This window comes from Pinus tabuliformis, chromosome 7 (genome assembly GCF_031772625.1).
Source record: "Pinus tabuliformis cultivar Carrire ecotype Pingquan chromosome 7, CPIR1, whole genome shotgun sequence".
Lineage (NCBI taxonomy): Eukaryota > Viridiplantae > Streptophyta > Pinopsida > Pinales > Pinaceae > Pinus > Pinus tabuliformis.
Genome location: NC_142293.1, coordinates 679,769,420 through 679,790,439, shown reverse-complemented (window position 1 = coordinate 679,790,439; position 21,020 = coordinate 679,769,420).

The following is a 21,020-nucleotide window of genomic DNA, read 5'->3' as shown; positions in this document are numbered from 1 at the left end:
CAATGCTTTCCATTCCAATGGGAGGTGCTGATGTTGTACTAGGAGTCCAATGGCTACAATCCTTGGGTACAATAGCTTTTAATTTTCAAGAACTTTTCATCAAATTTTCTACGGAAGGAAAGGAAGTTGAATTAAGGGGTATTGCAGGAAAACTAGGAAAGATAATCAGCTCTAATGGTATGACAAAGCTTCTAAAAAAGGAGCAAAGAGGTGTAATTGCACAATTATGTTCGCTAGATGTTTCCACATTGGAATCATCTATTTCTCCAGATCTCCAAAAAGTCCTGGACAATCATTCCAAGGTATTTGAGACTCCCAAAGGTCTCCCACCTATGTGTGATCATGATCATGCTATTCATCTGATTCCAGGAAGTGTTCCTCCAAACATCAGGCCGTACAGATATCCCTATGTCCAAAAAAGTGAAATTGAACGTATGGTTGCAGAAATGCTAGAGGCTGGTATAATTCAACCAAGTCAAAGTTCTTTCTCTGCTCCAGTAGTATTGGTGCACAAGAAGGATGGATCATGGCGCATGTGTCTGGATTATAGGGAGCTCAACAAGCTCACTATTAAAGATAAGTTCCCCATTCCTGTCATTGATGAATTACTGGATGAATTGCATGGATCAATTTACTTCACCAAGTTGGATCTTCGTTCGGGATATCATCAAATCAGAATGAAGATTGAAGACATTCTGAAAACGACATTTAGAACTCATGAGGGTCATTATGAATTTTTGGTCATGCCTTTTGGCCTTACCAATGCACCTTCAACATTTCAAGGTTTGATGAATTCAATTTTCAAACCATTCCTTAGAAAATTTGTGTTAGTATTTTTTGATGATATACTAATCTACAGCAAGTCTTGGAAGGATCATGTTGAACATGTTGACAGGGTGCTACAACTATTGGAGGAGAAACAATTATATGCAAAAAGATCCAAATGTTTCTTTGGAGTCCAGGAGGTGGAATATTTGGGTCATATTGTATCTCATGAAGGAGTTAAGGTAGACCCTAGCAAAATTAAAGCCATTAAGGAATGGAAAATCCCCACATCCATAAAGCATCTGCAAGGATTTCTTGGGTTGACAGGGTATTATCGCAATTTTGTTAAGAATTATGGGAGAATAGCAGCACCTCTAACAACATTATTGAAGAAAGATGCATTTTCATGGACTCTGGAAGCAACAAAGGCCTTTGAACATCTTAAAGAGGCAATGTGCCAAGCACCGGTCTTAGCTACACCGGACTTCACAAAAACCTTTATTGTGGAATGTGATGCTTCAGGAAATGGAATTGGTGCTGTTCTAATGCAAGATGAAAGACCCATTGCTTTTGAAAGTCGTCCAATCAAGGGAAAGTTTTTAAGCAAAGCTATTTATGAGAAGGAAATGTTGGCAATACTCCATGCACTTAAGAAATGGCGACCCTACCTAATGGGAAGACACTTCAAGGTAAAAACGGATCATGATAGCCTTAAATACTTTTTAGAACAAATATTATCCTCTGAAGAGCAACAAAAGTGGGTCACAAAGATGTTGGGTTATGACTTTGAAATCATCTACAAAAAAGGGAAGCAAAATGTGGTGGCAGATGCACTCTCAAGAAAGGATGAGGATGTGGAAGCATTGTTGTGCGCCATTTCTATTATCCAACCAGATTGGATAAATGAAGCAAGGGAGGAATGGAAGAATGATGAAGAAGTGTGGGCACTTATTTGAAAGCTACAACAAGATTCCAGTACGTCTGATACATTTAGCTGGCAAAATGATTCATTATGGTACAAAGATCGCTTATACCTCTGTAAGAATTCCCAGCTAAAACAAAAGATTCTTATGGAATTGCACACTTCTCCCTTAGGAGGGCACTCAGGATTTTTAAAAACTTACCACAGGGTTAAGAAGGAATTTTTTTGGGATGGCCTTAAATCAGATATTCAAAAGTTTGTGGCGGAATGTTTGGTTTGCCAACAAAATAAAGTTGAAACAATTAAGACACCGGGTCTATTACAACCTTTATCCATTCCAAGCCAACGTTGGGAGGAGGTTTCAATGGATTTTATCACAGGTTTACCCAAGTCTGAGGGAAAGAGTGTCGTCATGGTGGTAGTAGTTGATAGACTTACCAAGTATGCACACTTTTGTGCATTATCACATCCATTTAAAGCCAGTACAGTTTCTACTACATTTATGGAAACAATTCAAAAGCTACATGGAAACCCAAAGATTATTGTAAGTGACAGAGATCCCATTTTCACTGGAAATTTTTGGACAGAATTATTTTCTTGTCTTGGTAATCAGTTAGCTCATAGCTCATCTTATCATCCTCAATCTTATGGGCAAACTGAGATAGTAAACAAATGTTTGGAAGGATATCTTCATTGCTTTGTATCTGATAAACAGACACAATGGGTCAAATGGTTGCCTCTGGCTGAATGGTGGTATAACACTTCCTTCCATACAGCAACAAAAATGACCCCATTTATGGCACTTTATGGGTATCAACCACCATCCATCACATCATATTTAAGAGAAAATTCTAAGGTTCAGGCAGTGGAACATCACATCGAACATCAACAACAAGTCCTCCAACTCTTAAAGGATAACCTCGTGTTGGCACAAAATAGAATGAAACAATAGGCAGATCAACATCGCAGTGAAAGAAGTTTTGATGTAGGTGATTGGGTATTCCTACAGCTACAACCATATAAGCAAATGTCCCTAAAGCAAGCTAAGAAGGATAATAAATTATCACCAAAGTATTATGGTCCATACAAGGTGTTGCAAAATATTGGTACTATGGCATACAAATTGGAGCTTCCTGCAGCTTCTCGATTGCACCCAGTTTTCCATGTTTCATGTTTAAAGAAAGTTATAGGCGACAAGCTCCCAGTTCAAACAATATTACCAGAACTTGACGAGGAAGGAAAAATTATATTGGAACCGGAAGCAGTCACAGAAACAAGAACTCGACAGCTACGAAATTGATCAATTTCAGAGTATCTTATCAAGTGGAAGAACTTATCCGCTGAAGATTCCACATGGGAGGATGAGAATTTTATGCAAAAGTATCCAGAACTACTCAAGCGTTGAGGACAACACTTTTTTGAATGAGAGGGGCATGTTGGGTCCCTATAATACTAGTGATTACCCCATTACTATTGTAGTTATACCCCTTATTTATATCGTTGTGCCCCTATTACCCCCATGTTGTTATTTCTGTGCCCCATAGAATCCCTCTATTGTTATTTTTGTGGCTTTATATTATTATTGTTAGGTCGGCTAGATTATATTGTGACTCATACTCCTATATATAGAAAGGAGGTTTTGTGATTTGTATCATCGAAGAATTGTTCATTTATGTAATGTAAAGGAGGTTGCCCCCTCGAAGAGGCTGAATTCTAAGGTGTTGATCTATCTTTTCTATCTTTTCTTGAGCTAGTTTCATAACACATTATTTTCTTACCTATTCTACATTTGGTCAGTTGATCCTTTAATTTTGTGAGTAATCCATCGCACAAGTTGAACATTGTAGGATTCAAACATCGAACTATTATGTCCACCTAAATTTTGTAAGATAGATGGGGACTTGTTGTGTCAGCCACACAATTCAAATTGAAGAGGATGCTTCAAAGGGGAAGGTCTGACACTTCTTTTATTGGGATCTCCCAGCCTTCTTTTCGAACAGTGTGTAGGTTTTAACCCCGTATAGAAATTACCTGCATACGAATTCTAAAACACAGAAAATAAATAATGTGAGAGCAAAACACATAAAACACATATACACAGAGATTTTCCCCTGGATCCAAAAACCAGGACTACCAGCTTGATTTTTCATTATGTTCCTTTCAATGTTACAATACATATTTATACATGCCAAAGCATCCAATACCATGGACCAAAAATCATCGCATCCTATACCATGGACCGAAAACCATCGCATCAAAATCATGCACAAAACCATAGGTGGGTCCGCCCAACCTAACATAGGGTCCAAAACCAAAATTTTCTGGGGTGTTGCCTCGGACCCCATAAAGTGGGGTTACAGGTGCCTCTCAAACCCCCTGTTAACTATGTGGAAAGAATATAACACAACCCAAAATTCTCCCACTTGTTGTTTTCCTTGCACAGGGGGCCACAAGAGAGCTTAGTCATTTTTCCAGCCCTAAAATGCCCATTGTCTCTCTACACTAAGAGAACTTCTTAGAGCTCACAGATTTTGTCAATGCATCTGCAGTATTCTTCAAAGTGTCCACCTTTACCAGCAACACCTTTTTGTCTTCTATCATATCCCTCACAAAGTGATACTGAACATCAATGTGCTTTGTCTTTGAATGATATGCAGGGTTCTTTGCCAAGAAAATTTCACTTTGGCTGTCACAATCTATCCTTATAGCTTCCTATACTAACCCTGTACTTGAACACAATCTCTGCAACCAAACTGCTTCCTTGCTTGCATGAGTGGCTAACATGTATTCTGCCTCTGTAGCTGATAGTGCCACTATAGCTTGTTTCTTACTCATCCAACTGACTGCACCTCCAAATAGGCTAAACACATACCCACTTGTAGATCTTCTCTTATCCAGATCTCCAACCCAATCTGCATCAACAAAGCCATGAATATCCAACACTCTATCCAATCCTAGTCTTCCTTGGTAGCACAAACCATAATCACTAGTGCCATGCAAATACCTGAAAACCCGCTTCACTGTTGTCCAGTGCTCCTTCCCTGGTTTTGACATAAACCTGCTCAATACTCCCACTGCATGTGCAATGTTTGGTCTAGTACAAACCATTGCATACATCAGGCTACCGACTGCACTTGCATATGGAACACGGGACATGTCCTCTTCCTCTTCTTGTGTCTTGGGACACTGTTCAGCAAAAAACCTCACGCCTACAGGAATAGGAACCTTCACCGGTTTACTATCCTGCATATTAAACCTCTGCAGTATTGTCTCGACATTCTTCCTCTAGTTTAACTAGAGCTTCCTCTCTGTACGATCTCTTTTAATTTCCATGCCCAAAATATAGTTGCAGCACCAATATCTTTCATGTCGAATTTGGAGGACAATTGGGTCTTCAAATCCTGGATAATTTCTTTGTCATTTCCAACCAGTCACGGTCACCAATTAATTTAAAATACATACAGTGATCCGCTTTACTTATGGTGAAGCCAAGTCCCCGTATAAATGTATCAAAGTTTTGATACCACATCCTTGGTGACTGTTTTAACCCATACAGAGACTTCTTTAGCTTGCATACAAGTTCTTTCTTACCCTTCACCGCAAAGCCTTCAGGTTGCTTCATGTATATTTCCTCTTCTAGATCCCCATGAAGAAACATTGTCTTCACATCCATCTGTTCTACCTCAAAATCAAAAGCAGAAGCAACAGATAAAAGTAATCTACTAGAAGTTACCTTGGCAACAGGAGAAAAAATATCACCAAAATCAATTCCCGACACCTGGGAATAACCTTATTCTACCAACCGAGCTTTGTATTTCTCCACTTTTCCTTCTGCATTTATCTTCTTTTTGAACACCCATTTGCTGCCAATGGGTTTCCTTCCTGTTATAGCTCCAAATCTCACTCTTATGGTTTTTGATGCTGCACTCATGGCCTAGGGCAACCCTTCCTTCCATACCTGGTCCAAAATTTAAAAACAGTGTTTTATTCCCTATATGCAAAATTGCCCTGAGCTAAACGCGTGTATACGTGGGTCTGTGTATACCTAACCCACGTATATGTATTAAAACACTTAAAAAAAATTAAAACTCCTTAATTTCGGGTGGAGATCGTGGGTTTTACCTGCTGATCACCCGTTAGTGCCCGTGGCCCAATTGTTCCCAACGAATTCCCAACTGAAAAACTACTTTGGGAGAAGTATAAAAAGGCTTCAATGGGAAGGCCTAAGGGAGGAGAGAGGAGAGAGAAAGGTTATTATGTTGAGATTTCCTTGACCAGGTCTGAAGATCCTTGTGCCTCCTACACTTCCCCCATTTTTACAGGAAACCCTTGTTTCCTTGTGTGATGATGTCCATTTTCTACTTGTGATATCATGGAGTAAGTCATGGAAGGAGTTTGTTAAAGGCTTGAGACTGGATGAATCCAGAGGATGGTTCCGCTTGGAGCCTGCGAAAGGACGACTCAGGTGAAATTGTTCCTTTCTGTACTTTATTTGTCTATAATAAAAGAAACACATGTCTTTGTTCCTGATATAAATCTTCTTCATGTTGATGATATTCATGTTAGAATTCATATGTGAATGGTTGTTTAATGGCATAACTAACTACCTTTCTTTATAATATGAAGATGGTTTCTTTATAATGTTTAGTCCATATACTGTTGTACTTTCTTGAATTGGTTGTTTTGCAGGTCAAAGGAGCAAAGGAACTCCAAGAAGGGTTTGGACCCTGGAAGGACCTTCTCAAACGTAGGACCTCAGGTACACCCCTTATCGTAGAGTTTGCTTATATTAGCATTATGGCTATGTGGAACGTGTGTTTCTCTGTATAGACAACTTTTAGTCTGCTAGGGTATCAACCCAAGACCCTAGGGGAACTTTTCCCTTAACAGAATTGCCGACTCCACTGGGGACAACACTGTTGTTGTTCCTAGTTTGGGTGTTTTCAAGCCAATCAAGGCTCAGCTGTCTGCTTGCTTGCTGTTGCTGTGTAGTAGGTTCTTGAATTGTAAGTTTGGTTAGTTTCTTCAGACTATTTTTTACTTTTTCTTGAAATCTTTTATATACGCTATTTTTCTTGCTTACAGAGGCGTATATATGCATGTTTCCTTAAGTTAACCAACGTATACGCAGGTTTCCTTAGGCACAGTCGCGTATACATGCAATTTGTACATAAGTACAGTCGCGTATATCTTGCAATTTTCAAGATTTTTTAAATTTTTTGTTTCTGAAGGTCTGTCTGCTGGTTTGATTCAGTCCTGAACAGTTACTTTCCAGTGTCAATTGTTAGTTTTACAGCAAGTATCTGATTTCAAATTCTCTCTGATTGTGAAGTGTTGGTCTTGTTTTTGTTTTTGCAAGCGTCATCATTTTGTCAAGCACACAAGATTTCTTGTTAGGAGTCTTGGCTGCTCTGTTTTGTCAGAGCAGAAAGGCTGATCTCAGCCTTTGTGTCAAATCTTGTTTTGGTGACCTTTTGTGTTTGCTTGTTAAAACTACTTTTTGTGACCATCTACTTTTCTTGTTTCATGAAAGTTGTTGATTGACACTTTCTTGAAAATTTTTCTTTTTGATCTTTTGGTCTTTGTTGCCAAAGCTTTCATTGTTGCTTTTGATTGTTAAGAGCATCTTTAAACACATTTATTTTTGTTGAGTTTTCATCCATTGTGTGTTGTCAACTTGCAAAAGTGTTTGTTGCCTATTCTTCAATCATAAAGTTTCAGTCTTGTTGAGAGCATTTTTGAAAAGACATTTTTGTTTTTTGAAGAAAACTTTTTGAAAAACTTGGTTTTGCTTTCTTGAACTTTGTTTTGATTTGGTTTCCTTTTAGTGAATGAAAGTGCATTTTTGTTTGTCTTGAAACTTGTTTTTAGTGTTTAGACGAAATGAATGGTAGCATCTCATATTCCATCTAAACATTTTAAGTGGCAAAATAAAAATTGATAAGCAAGCAACTTTCATTTCTTGATTTAAGAGTAGTTTTGAGTCTTGCATCAGCATGTACTTGTTGCATTAGGATAGATTTGCACATCTTTTTAGGCATCCATAGCTTTGTTAACTTTTGTGAGTGTGAAGCTTGAATTAAAGAAAATAAAATAAAATTTTGTTTTATTTGAAGTTCCTCTGAACCCTGTAGAAATTTCTTTTCATCGAAAAATGAAAACAAGTGCATTGGCATGTAGTTTGGTTTTTATTAATTTCTTTTGCGTCAAAACACCATTAGTTTCACTTCCGTTTATCTCGTGACTTAAACAACAGCCTATTTTAAAATCAAGCGCTAATTAAAATTCACTAAAACTTTTTTATTATCAAGTTAAATACACCAACAAGTTTTAGGATTTTAGGGCCTTGGATTAGGCGAGTGGAGAGATAACTCTCCAAGGCTATTTAAACTGTCAAACATAGGAGTCTGAATAGTGAGTGAAAATCCAATAGCGTTAGGAAGACAAGGAAAGAGAGATACCCCCTCTCCTACTTGTCCGATCTTACCTCACGACTGTTCTGCCTGGCTTCTGCAATGAGTTGGTATCCATAGTTGCTACTCCTAGGGATCTACACAGGTGGCTGCAGAGGGGAATCCCGTAGCACCTGAGGTCGACGTTACATCACTCTCAACGGTACTACTAGAGGGCACCCTTGAGAAGCTTGGGGGCTTGCACCGGCGCAGGCTGTTGTTAGGAGGTCAGCGTAACTTCCTCTGTTACCTTCGCTGATAAGGCTGGGTCGTCATTATCCCATACTATCTTCAGAAGGCCCCTTAATTCACTTTCTTGTATTTTGGTGTCTGGTCCTGATCACCTGGAGTGGAAATAATTGGAATTTGTTTGACTGGCTGATATCTTTAGGGACTTTATAGTGTGTGCTCTGTGCTCTTAGTTGGCCTAGCTTTCAATTTTTTGAGTCTTTAGTTAGATCTTAACAAAAAATTCAAAGTGGCTGACCGATCACCTAGATGGTCTCGAAGACTTCGTGATCTTTCACCACCAAGTTTAGAGCCTTCTCCTAGAAGGCGCAGAGGTAATACTGCTGGTGGGTTTCGTCCCATGGTAGCTGACGCATCGGGGATTAATCCCCTCCTTGGGGACATTAGTGTTCAAGTAAGGCCTGGCACTTCTGCAAAACAAGAGAGGAACACTCCAGTTCTTTCTCGAGTTCTCTTTCAAACAAAGAATAACATAGAGGTAGAAGAACTCTTAGAGTCATTAGCAGCTCCGAATTCTCCCCTACCATCTAGCCATCCAGAAGTATTACAATACGTTGGGACTCCGACGCATAGACCGTCAAGTCCAGGTCACATTACGCACTTACCATCGATGACCACTACTGGAAGCATGGCTTCTACTACAAGTGCTACAACTATGCAGACTCCAACATTAGTACAAGGGGGAGGAACGATTTCCATCTCCTCTACTTCTTTGTTTGGGTCTTTTGCTAGCACATCTTTAGTTGGGTCTACCTCCATTCCTTCCATGAGTGGAAATTCCCAAACCAATGCTTTTAGTTCTGGATTCTTCCCATTTGGCACCCATTCACAGGGTATTCCATCAATTCCGTTTAGTGCCACCACATCCATGATGGGTGGATCGACTTCATTCCAGGGTTTTCCTTTCGGAAGTGGTCATATACCACATTCCAACCCGACAGTAGGATCTATGCCTTTTTCTTCTACAGGACAAAGCAGCAATCCTTTCCAAGGTTGGACTAACCCTGTGGTTAGTGGCATGGGAACTAGGAATCCATTTTTCGGCCAACAAGGGAATAGGCCATACTCCACAGTTAGTTCATTTCAAAGTATTCCTCCCTTAGCTTCTGCTTGGAATCCGTATCAGGGGTTATCAACTCCTTATAATCCTTTAGGAGGAAGCTTTGCTGGTTATGGAGGCTTTGCAGCCGGAGTTGGTCAAACTCTGAATTTTGCTGGATCACAAGGCTTGCCTTTTGGTTCAGCTAGTTCTGCTGGTTACTTCGGGTAGCCTGGTGCCTTCCAAAATCCAGGCCAATCTTTTTAGAACTTTGGGAGCTCCGCCCAGTCTGGGTGGAATCCCCAAGGTCCTCCTAGGCTTCCATTTCTGGCAACTTTGAACTTGCCAGATCTCACTAAGTTAACAAATGATCCAATCAAATACAATCTGGCATGGCCTATGGTCCCAACCAAACTCCCTTCAGAGATTCCAAAATTTGAAGGGAAGAGCGGTGAAGACCCAGGCGACCATGTAACCACATTCCATTTATGGTGCTCATCGAACTCCCTTATTGATGACTCAATTAGGTTGAGACTTTTTCAACGCATCTTGACTGGTAATGTGGCCAAATGGTATATAGAGTTGCCAGGGGGCAGCTTTACATCTTTCGCTGACTTAGCTAATATTTTCTTAAATCATTTCCAGTTGCCTGTTCGTTATGATGCCGGAACTGAACTTCTGGCCACTTTTTGTCAGGATAAGGCAACTCACATTTCTGACCATATTCAGGAATGGAGACGAAGAAAGAGGCTCATTAAAGCTGAAATCCCTCCGGAGTACCGTCTCGAATGGTTTTTGAAATCTTTACAACCTGAGATCTCTAAGGATGTCTCCATGTTTGGAGTCTATTCTGAGGAGCAAGCCATTTTTAGGGCCCAGCAATTAGAATTGATCTACTCTCAGTCTGGGATCCTACAAAAATACTTTCCAGATGCTCCTGGGTCTAAGGTTGATATAGCCAAGTCGAAGCCAGGTCCCCATGCGGATGGTATCGTTGGGTCGGTAGACACAAATGCGGTGAACTTGTTGAGCAAATTGCAGCAGTTGTCTTTGCAAACTGCTCCTAAAAACCAAGTCACATCATCTAACCCTCCGACTTCCCAGCCCTCTTCGATTAATGCTGTTCAATCTGATAACCCAAAAGGAAATCAAAATTCTAATGGGAAAAAGAAAGGACGAGGTAAGAAAAAGAACCAGGATGGGAAGGCTGACGCAAATAAATCCGGCAATAATGTTGGTGGTGGTAGAAATGAGTCTAGAAAGAAAGTCAAGTTTCCATGCAAGCTGTGCAGTGGAGATCATTTAACTCATCTCTGCCCAAAGATTCAAGATGCTTAGCACTTGTTAGGGTAGCAAGGGACTTCTAGTTCTCAAGCTGTGTTAACCAACCCTTTTCCCCAAGGGCAGCAACTTCTTGTTGGCACGAGTTCAAACCCTGGTACCTCCACAGGGGGCAACCAGGAAGGGGACAAATCATCAAATGTTTTCATGATGGGTTCTCACACTAATGTGGCCACACGGTCACGCGATTATGGTGAAGGTGAAACTTCCAAGGGTAAAACAGTTCCTGAAACTAACAACCCACTTCATATTGAGCGACCCTCTGTCGAGACTATACCACGGGTACCGAAAGGTTCCGCTAAATGCGCGACTATCAACCCTAATATTAGGGCAGCCCAGAATTACTCCATTGTTGAGGATCTGGCTCAGATTCCATGTGCTATGTCCGCTTTAGAGGTTCTCCAGTCATGTCCTGCTCAAAGAAGTGCCTTGCTGTCGGCAATGGGGGCAGTGGATCCAAGTAATTCCTTAGCTCTCACTTTTGATATGAATAATGTCAAAAAGAGACTTCCTCATCACATGGCTTTCCAGATAAAGTCTACCTACCAGAAAACGAATATTTTTCAGACGGTTATAGATGAGGGAGCTTCCACGTGTGTCATGTCTATGTCATACTAGAAGGCCATTGGATCACCGTCGGTTGTTCCTTCACCTACCCTCTTGACAGCGTTTGATGGCCATTCTCATAGGCCATACGGGATTATCCCGGCCTTTCCTATATGTGTTGGAGGGAAGGTCGTTAATATTGAAGTAGAAGTCATTGATGCTAACCTAGACTACAATCTCCTCTTAGGAAGGAACTGGGTATACGAAATGGAAGCCGTTGTTTTGACTCTGTTTCATGTCATTTGCTTTCCTCATGAAGGGAAAATCGTTAAGGTTGATCAATTGGATTATTCTCCAGTCGATCCTCGAGCAACTTTGGACTCTACTGTTCCCTTAGTGGATAACCCCCGTCCGCCTATTGAGAATCTAGGAGTCGGGATGTACTCTTCATTGATGGGTACGTTTGATCTTCCCCCTCCTACGGCTAGAATAGATACAATTTCATCCTCCAAGGACCCTTTACGGAAAGAGTTTGTTCAAGCTCATTATTTTTCGGATCCTGGACCCTTATCTTCATCTGCGACCACATCGGATGATGGCAAGGTGGGTGAAATAGAATCTCTTACGTCTGCAGCAGAGCCTAGATGTGAGTTTATCACCAACTCTGCAGACAACCATTCTACTCCTTCCTTTGAGAATGAGATAGATGGTGATGTGGCTCATCCTCGGAACCTTGATTCCACTTCTGCGTTGGATTGCTCAGATATCGTTTTTCCATCTGAAGAAGCGATATTCGAAGCAATGACGGCTGTAGATCAACCTTTGGAAGATTTACATCGTCGGTCATGTTTTCATTCCCCTTTGCATGAAGTCAAATCCAGGTCCTCCAGTCTGACTAGCGATGTTTGTACGGTCCCTTTGGCTCCAACACAGTCACTTGCCGAAGGAAGTATATTGATTGGTTCGATAATTGTACCAATAAACATCCCTAGGAGCGAGTGGGCGGAGCCCCCTAATGGGCTCTACCTAAAGAAGTACTTTGCTTAAGTAGGAGTTAGGCAATGGCTTCTTTATACATTATGTATATTTGTACATATCTCATCGAGATTTTTGTGATATCAACACTTTTTGGTCTACTGTGGCAGGTGTTGGTGGATGACTTGGTCTATTTTGGGTTCGCCGATGGTGCTAGTCGACACACTCAGAATCTCGCTTCCACAGCTTGGGTACTCTACTATCCAACTAGTCAATTGATGGTATCAAGGGGCGTATGCATTGTTCCCGCTTCAAACAACATGGCTGAGTATACTGCCATCATTAATTTACTATCCGAGGCAATTTCTTATGGAATCGAATCGTTGGTAGTTTATCTTGATTCACAATTGAACAACATTTATCGGGTAAGGGATCCATGTTTATTTCGCCAGTATTTAAGGGTGAGGTTGTTGCAAAGATCAATTACTTATATTAATTATTTGCACATTCCAAGATCTCATAATTGGTTAGCTGATTCTATCGCTAATCAAGCATTAGACTGGCACATCAATCATTCATCACAATAAAATCAAGCATCAAAAAGTCGAATTGTATATATATATATATATATATATATATATATATATATATATATATATATATATATATATATATATATATATATATATATATATATATATATATATATATATATGTATATATATATATATAGATATATCATAAAACATCTTGAGTGTACATAAGTCTGTCCAAAAATATACAAAATTGGGACTCAAATTCCCATAATCATGTCCGGTATATCTAGTGCCCCGGCTCAGGATGAGTGGCTAAGTAGGTAGCTATCGCATTGGCCACACGCTGAAAAGTGCGAACCCAGTCACATGGCATGCCAACCACATGACGCTGCCTATCCTCAGGAAGGTCCTCTACGGCAGCCATCGGTACTCGGTGACTTAGTCTCACCAAGTGTCGCTGAATGGTATGTAGAAGTCGTTCTGTATTAGCAGCCGCCTCTTCGACTCCTTGGTCGTGCCGTCCATGCCGTGGAAACCCATCTGGTCGTACCGGCCCAATATCTGGAACATGATCATCATATTAGTCATTTGAATCCCATCAAAAATATTTTTCAAAATTCATTATTATATTTGAAAAATCCAAAAAAATCATAAAATCAAAAATACTTACCAATGTCGCCCCATGCTACGGTCGGTGGTAACGCTAGATCAGGATCTCCTCGAAAATCCAACCCAGCATAAGGGTAGTCATCTATGGTGATGATCTACTGATCCCACCAAGTAAAGAAGTCATCATCAAATGCAGTCCGTGGGACGTCCCCACCCCCTAGACGTTTCATCAGGTCGGCCCACCTGCCCATGCGTGGATCTCGTGGGGTGCTGATGGAAACTACTACCCTAGGGCGGAGTGCTGGGACCCTCTCAAAAAAGAAAGAACACAGAATAGTCCCATATCCAAAGTTTTTGGTCTGCCCCCTCTTGATAGAAGTGAGTTGGCTCTTCATGCTAGCCAGAAGAGGAGTACACCAGTCAAATATAGTGGTGAGACAGTCAACTGCCATGCTCATGGTTAGCCGTGATGCCTGGTGTAGAGAAGCTGATCCGTTCACTCGAGCTATGGTGAACAGGATTATCCTCAGCGATAAACTCGCCACATGTGTGATGGAAATTTGACTTCCAACCTTTTTTGGATGTCTCGGGCAATATATCTGTACGTAGTCCTTGATCGAGAGACTGCTTTGTGTCCTGCCTCGGGAATGTACTACCTCTCCCCTTCAGGAAAGGCCCGTGATGAAATAGATATCTTCCACTTCTATCCTGAGTGGCATCTAGTCAATCATAAAGGCATCCTCCTCGACATTCCAGTAATCAATGAGCATCTCAAGCAGACGTGTTTTTGCTTTCATATTCAGCAGTTTGAAGAATTTAAGCAAACCACATCCCCGTAGGGCATCCAAAGCATCAGGATCGTTCATGACCTCATCGTCCACTGCGGTATGCTCTCTTTCTCGCCAAGTGACCGGCATCCTGAAGAAAAAATTATTTTCAACCGTTAGTTTTTTTTGTTTAAAATGTTCGCGGCGTATACGCAGGTCCCTTTGCACACAGTCACGTATAGGGCCTGCATGTACACAGGTTTCATATTACCAACCTGCGTATACGCCGCGGTGAAATTTTTGGCAAAAAATTCAACGGTAAAACATTAATTAAAAATTCTAAAACTAGTCACAATCAATTGCAAGACAAGTATAAGAGTTACCTGGAGGTTTTTGAAGAATCTGAACGGTTGAATTTGGCGTATGGAAAGTTTGCTCCTTTTGCTCCACTTCTTTTCTCTCAAACTCAAATGGTGAAAATGGTGAGTCCAAAAACTCTTTTATAGGTTTTGAAAATGCAAAATCTTTTCAAAATTTTATTTTTTTTGGCCTCATGTGACTTTTAACTTGGGAGCTTGGAATGTCGAGAATGGTTTGATTTTTAGGACATTTTGGACGTTTTTTCGACAGTTTTGAGATGGTTCCATGACTACTGACCCGTCATGGCAGGCATCGTTTTCTCACTGGCATATAGGTTAGGGAAGCCATTTTTCCATTGCATTATGCATACTAGCCTCCATTTGTCGATACATCTGCCATAGGGCCGATCCCATCGTGTTATGGTTCGTAAGACATCTTCACTCGCCGATTCTTTAAATCATGACACGATGGTAGAAACCATCCTTTACATGGGCATCCTAGTTAGCACCTCACTGACATTTGTTGCCCATGCTGCTCCGATTTGAGTAGGCTCAGGAGTCCTCTATAGTCCCACCATGACTTATGCGATGAAGACTCATTCCTCTTTGCTTCTTCGCTTCGTTTTGGCCTTATACCCTAGAGGCTCCTTTGTGTTGAGTTGTACTACTGCATTGCATGTTGACTACTTGCACCTTTTGGCCTAGAGCTGGATTCACTTGGACTCGTGTTTAAGCCAACTTTTGACCATGACGACTGCAAAATCAACCTCGCATGCCTTTGACTTTTGCAGCTTGACACACCTTGACCCATGGAAGGAACACACCTTTGAGTGTCATCGACCAGTTTTCGCCTCCCTGCATTGAGCATAGGAATGTTCCATTCCCAGGAACTAGATCATCTATTTCATCGACACTCGTTATTTCCACTGTACCATAGCATTCTTTTATTCTTTTTCCAGCTTAACAAAAAAAGACAAAAAATTATATATTCCAAAAAAAGAGCAGGAATGGGACAGTATTTCCATTTATTGTTGGCAGCTAGAGTCAGTCGTGTCGCCCTTGAACAAAGCACTCAAAGTAAAGTCTCCTCCATTTGGGCGGGATTTAGTTTGACTTAGGTATGTGTTAACCTTGTTATTGAGTCAGTTCTCCCCCGATTGGTTATCTCTTCCAATCATATGGAGGGTTCGTTCGTGCCTCCTGCATGACGAACTTATACAGAGTCATCATATGCTGCTACATAGTCACATTGAGTCGTGCTTTTGTTCAAGGGAAGTTAGCCTGAGTCGGCCTCTCTGTGGTGTCTTTTGACTCATTTTTCAGTCATCCATCCTGGTTGTCAGTATCATGTCTATCATCACATCAGTTATATTGTTCCTTTACTCGTGCCAGTTTGAGAAGGTCTCCATTGACTTCTTGCTGGCGGGTCTTGTCCTTATCGACGACAACATCTTGCTCTGAGGACAGGCCTAGAGCTGCACCCTAGCCCTATTTTCATTATTGATAGGTCACCTTGTGCTCAGCATCGATCAGTATCATGGGTCTTTGACTGAGTGGTTTCCCTTGTGTTCGACATCAGTTTACATTATCACACATTGGGATTCGTGCAGTACTTTGGTTTCCATTTGACCCTATTGGTGGATACCTCACCTCTGTGTCAGCTTCCATTATTGGTTGGTTCAGAGGGTTTCTGTCATGCGTTAGCCACATCTTGTGTACACCGGAAACGTACTTCGGTTGGGTTACTACATCTCTTTCGTCTGATTCCTTCCACATTATTGGCCTATGGGTTACACTCGCACTAGATTGATGAAGGATGCCTTAATGCCTTCCTTCTAGCGTATCTTTCCCTATCGACTCAGACTCATTACTCTGGGGCAAAGATCTAGAGTCCATTTGGCAGTACCTTGGGGTTTGCAGTCATTAGTGGCAGATCCTTCGCTATCGACAATGGGAAACCATCATTGTCTCCTGATCGATAGATTCTTACAGGTGTTCGACTCCAGCTCATCTATTCACACTTGTTAGATTGTACTGGGTACCTTGACGCTCATTATCATTATCGGTGAGTAGTCTCGCGTTTGTTAACGGTATACATCAATGACTGGTAATCAAACAATTTCTCACATGGTCGACTTCAGATCATTTATTCCCATGGTGTAGAAATGTACCACGACGGTCGGTGAAGACCTCAGGTTGTATCAGCATTCATTAGTTCACTTGACAGTTGCTCCTGTTGTTGTTAGTTGATGCCATTCCACCTTATATGTTACAGTCAGTCATGGCGACATTCTATATGCTGGCACCTAAGTTTTCAATGTAGTACCATCCTATTCCATCAAGTTCAGTTGGGACCTTTTGTGATCAGTTCTCGATATCAGTGATCCAGTTCATCCTTTAGCATCATTGACATTATTATATGTGATATTCAGACATGTACTTGTTCGGTCATGATCATATGATCCATTATGTATTTTCCAGTCATTTATACTTGTATACTTAGTGGATCCGATTGTACTTGATATGTGGACATGCTTTACTTTTTCTAAGCATGGGTATGCCCGCTTCAGACAGTGTTTCTTTCTGATCTCCTTTTGTGGCTTGGCAGGCTGAACTCTGGTGAAGTCCTTCTCGGTTTTTGACAGATTTACTTTCCATGTACTTGCTTAATACATCTCGGCCATCATGTACCCCTTCTGACCTCATATATTAGGGGGCATCTGTTATAGCTCCAAATCTCACTCTTATGGTTTGTGATGCTGCACTCATGGCCTAGGGCAACCCTTCCTTCCAAACCTGGTCCAAAATTTAAAAAACAATGTTTTATTCCCTATATGCGACATTGCCCTGAGCTAAACGCGTGTATACGTGGGTTTGTATATACCCAACCCTCGTATATGTATTAAAACACTTAAAAAAAATTAAAACTCCTTAATTTCGGGCGGAGATCGCGGGTTTTACCTGCTAATCACCTGTTAGTGCCCATGGCCCAACTGTTCCCAACGAATTCCCAACTAAAAACCTACTTTGGGAGAAGTATAAAAAGGCTTCAATGGAAAGCCCTAAGGGAGGAGAGAGGAGAGAGAAAGGTTATTATGCTGAGATTTCCCTGACCAGGTCTGAAGATCCTTGTGCCTCCTGCACTTCCCCCATTTTTACAGGAAACCCTTGTTTCCTTGTTTGATGTTGTCCATTTGCTACTTGTGATATCATGGAGTAAGTCATGGAAGGAGTTTTTTAAAGGCTTGAGACTGGACGAATCCAGAGGACGGCTCCACTTGGAGCCTGCGAAAGGACGACTCAGGTGAAATTGTTCCTTTCTGTACTTTATTTGTCTATAATAAAAGAAACACATGTCTTTGTTCCTGATATAAATCTTCTTCATGTTGATGATATTCATGTTAGAATTCATATGTGAATGGTTGTTTAAGGGCATAACTAACTACCTTTCTTTATAATATGAAGATGGTTTCTTTATAATGTTTAGTCCATATACTGTTGTACTTTCTTGAATTGGTTGTTTTGCAGGTCAAAGGAGCAAAGGAACTCCAAGAAGGGTTTGGACCCTGGAAGGACCTTCTCAAATGTAGGACCTCAGGTACACCCCTTATCATAGAGTTTGCTTATATTAGCATTATGGCTGTGTGGAATGTGTTTTTCTCTATATAGACAACTTTCAGTCTGCTAGGGTATCAGCCAAGACCCTAGGGTAAGTTTTCCCTTAACACTTCCAGCCGGCAACTCCACCAGATCCCAAGCCTCTTTTTTGTGCAAAGATGCCATTTCATCAACCATGGCCTCTTTCCAGAGTTTTCCATCCTCTGAATCCACTGCTTCCTTCATAGTTCTGGGATCATCATCAGTAATAGACAAAGCAAAATTTGAACAGAAAGCAGATGGACTATACCTTTCAGGCTGCCTTCTTTCTTGAACTGATCTTCTCATAGCCAGAGTTTGTGGCTCTTCATCTTCTGATTCCTCCTCTGCTGTAGAGTCTGATTCTTCCTCCTTTAGCTCAAACTCTATCTTCTCAGGTTCCTTTCGTTGGACTTCATGTTTAATAACATCTTTCACCTCTCTGAACACCACATCTCAGCTGTGCACAACCTTCCGTGTGACTGGGTTCCAAATATTATAACCCTTTAAACCATCCTTATACCCAATAAAGATGCATATTTCAGATCTACTATCCAACTTGGTTCATTTCTCCTTTGGAACATGTACATATGCATCACATCCAAATACCCTCAGATGTGAAAGAGAGGGTTTCTTACCAGTCCATACCTCTTGTGGAGTCTTATCCTCCAACACTAATGAAGGTGACCTGTTGACCAGGTAACATGCAGTATCCACTGCCTCTGCCCAGAATTCCTATCCTAACCCGGCACCACTGAGCATGATTCTTGCCCTTTCCATAAACATCTTATTCATTCTTTCTACAACTCCATTTTGCTGAGGTGTATATGGAGTAGTCTTCTGCCGTGCTATACCACACTTCTTACAGAATTCTTCAAATTCCTTACTGCAAAACTCTCCACCGTTATCTGTCCTCAGCACCGTTATCTTCTTCTCTGTCTGGTTTTCCACCAAAGCCTTAAATTCTTTAAACCTGTCAAAGACTTCAGATTTCTTCTGAAGGAAATATATACATGTATTCCTTGAGAAGTCTTCTATAAATGATACATAGTACACAGACTTGCCCAGTGATGGAACCTTCACATGTCCAAACACATCACTGTGCACAAGTTCTAATATCTATTTCACCCTCTTACTTACAGAGGGGAAACTCACCCGATTCTACTTCCCATATACACAATTGTCACAGAAATCAAAATCCAGAGAGCTATTACTCATACCTTTACCATGAAGTATCCAAAGGCCCTTTTCTCCAATATGTCCAAGCCTTTGATGCCATAGCATGGTCTTCTCTCCAGAGACCACTAGATTTTCTGCTCCACTTTCAGGAACCACAGAACTATTGCACCCATCAATAACAGTGCTACCTTGCAGCTTGTACAGAGTTCCAATCCAAACTCCCCGCATCAATACCAGTGCTCCCCGAACCATCTTGCAGGTATCCTTCTCGAACACTGTTTTTACACCTGCATCATCCAGCTTGCTAACAGAAATCAGATTTCTGGCTAATGCAAGAATATGTAGAACACTTGGAAGCGTTCTAACCCTTCCACCTTGCAACTTCAACTTTACTTTTCCGTGACCAACGATTCTAGCCTTCCTGTCATCCCCCAAGAAGACATCACCACCATCATATTTCTCATACTCGCAGAACCACTTTCTATGGGGAGTGAAGTGAAAGGATGCACCTGAGTCAATCAACCATGCCTCATGTTCTACATGTGTACTTGAAGAAGCCAAGTACACATCCCCACCTTCATATGAGGTGGTTTTCGCCTCTGCAGAAGGAGCCTCATCAGATCCCTTTCCTTTGTCAGGAGCTTTAGATTTACAGTCCCTTTTGTAGTGCCCTTCCTTTCCACATTTCCAACACACCACCTTTACAAGTTTTCCTGGAGATTTACTCCCTTTAGATTTATATCTCCCACTCGATGACTTATTTTTTTTTCTGTTCTGGGTCCACCCTCGTATAGACAAGGCATCACCATTTTTCCTTTCCATATTTTTCAGTCTCATCTCCTTCGTCAGCAAGGATGAGACTATTTCATCAAAATGCAAGGCAGTTGCATTGCTACCTATTTCAATAACCAGACTATCCCACGAATCTGGTAGAGAACACAACAAACTGATGCATTTATCTTCATTTGAAATTTTAATATCAACAGATGCTAACTGACATACCACAGTATTAAATGCATTCAGATGCTCTGTCACCGAGTCTCCATCTTTCATCCTCAGGTTATACAACTTTTTCCGCAGGACAAATTTATTCACCAGAGACTTAGATTGGCACAAAGTCCCTAACTGGTTCCACAAATCCTTCGTTGTAGCTTCCGCTGGTACATTCAGCAATACTGAATCTGAGACACACAATTTTATTTTTCTCTTTGCCTTATGATCCAACTTCTTCCATTCTTCATTGGACACTCCCGTTGGTTTAGTACCCGGATCTACCGCGATCCACTGGTCTTTATCCACCAACAGATCTTCCATCTTGAGTTTCCACAGCTCAAAACTCTGACCATTAAATTTCTTGATCTCTATCTTTCCACTGCTCGCCATCTTCTTTCACCACCAGAATCGATCTCACAGATCTCCCACTGAACAGGGTCTACCGCAGGCTCGAGCAAAACCCCTCAGTGACAAAGGCGTCCCCTTGAAACCAAAACAGCTCTGATACCAAATGTAGGTTTTAACCCTGTACAGAAATTACCTGCATACAAATTCTAAAACACAGAAAATAAATAATGCGAGAGAAGAACACATAAAACACATATACACAAAGATTTTCCCCCGGATCCCAAAACCGAGACTACTAGCTTGA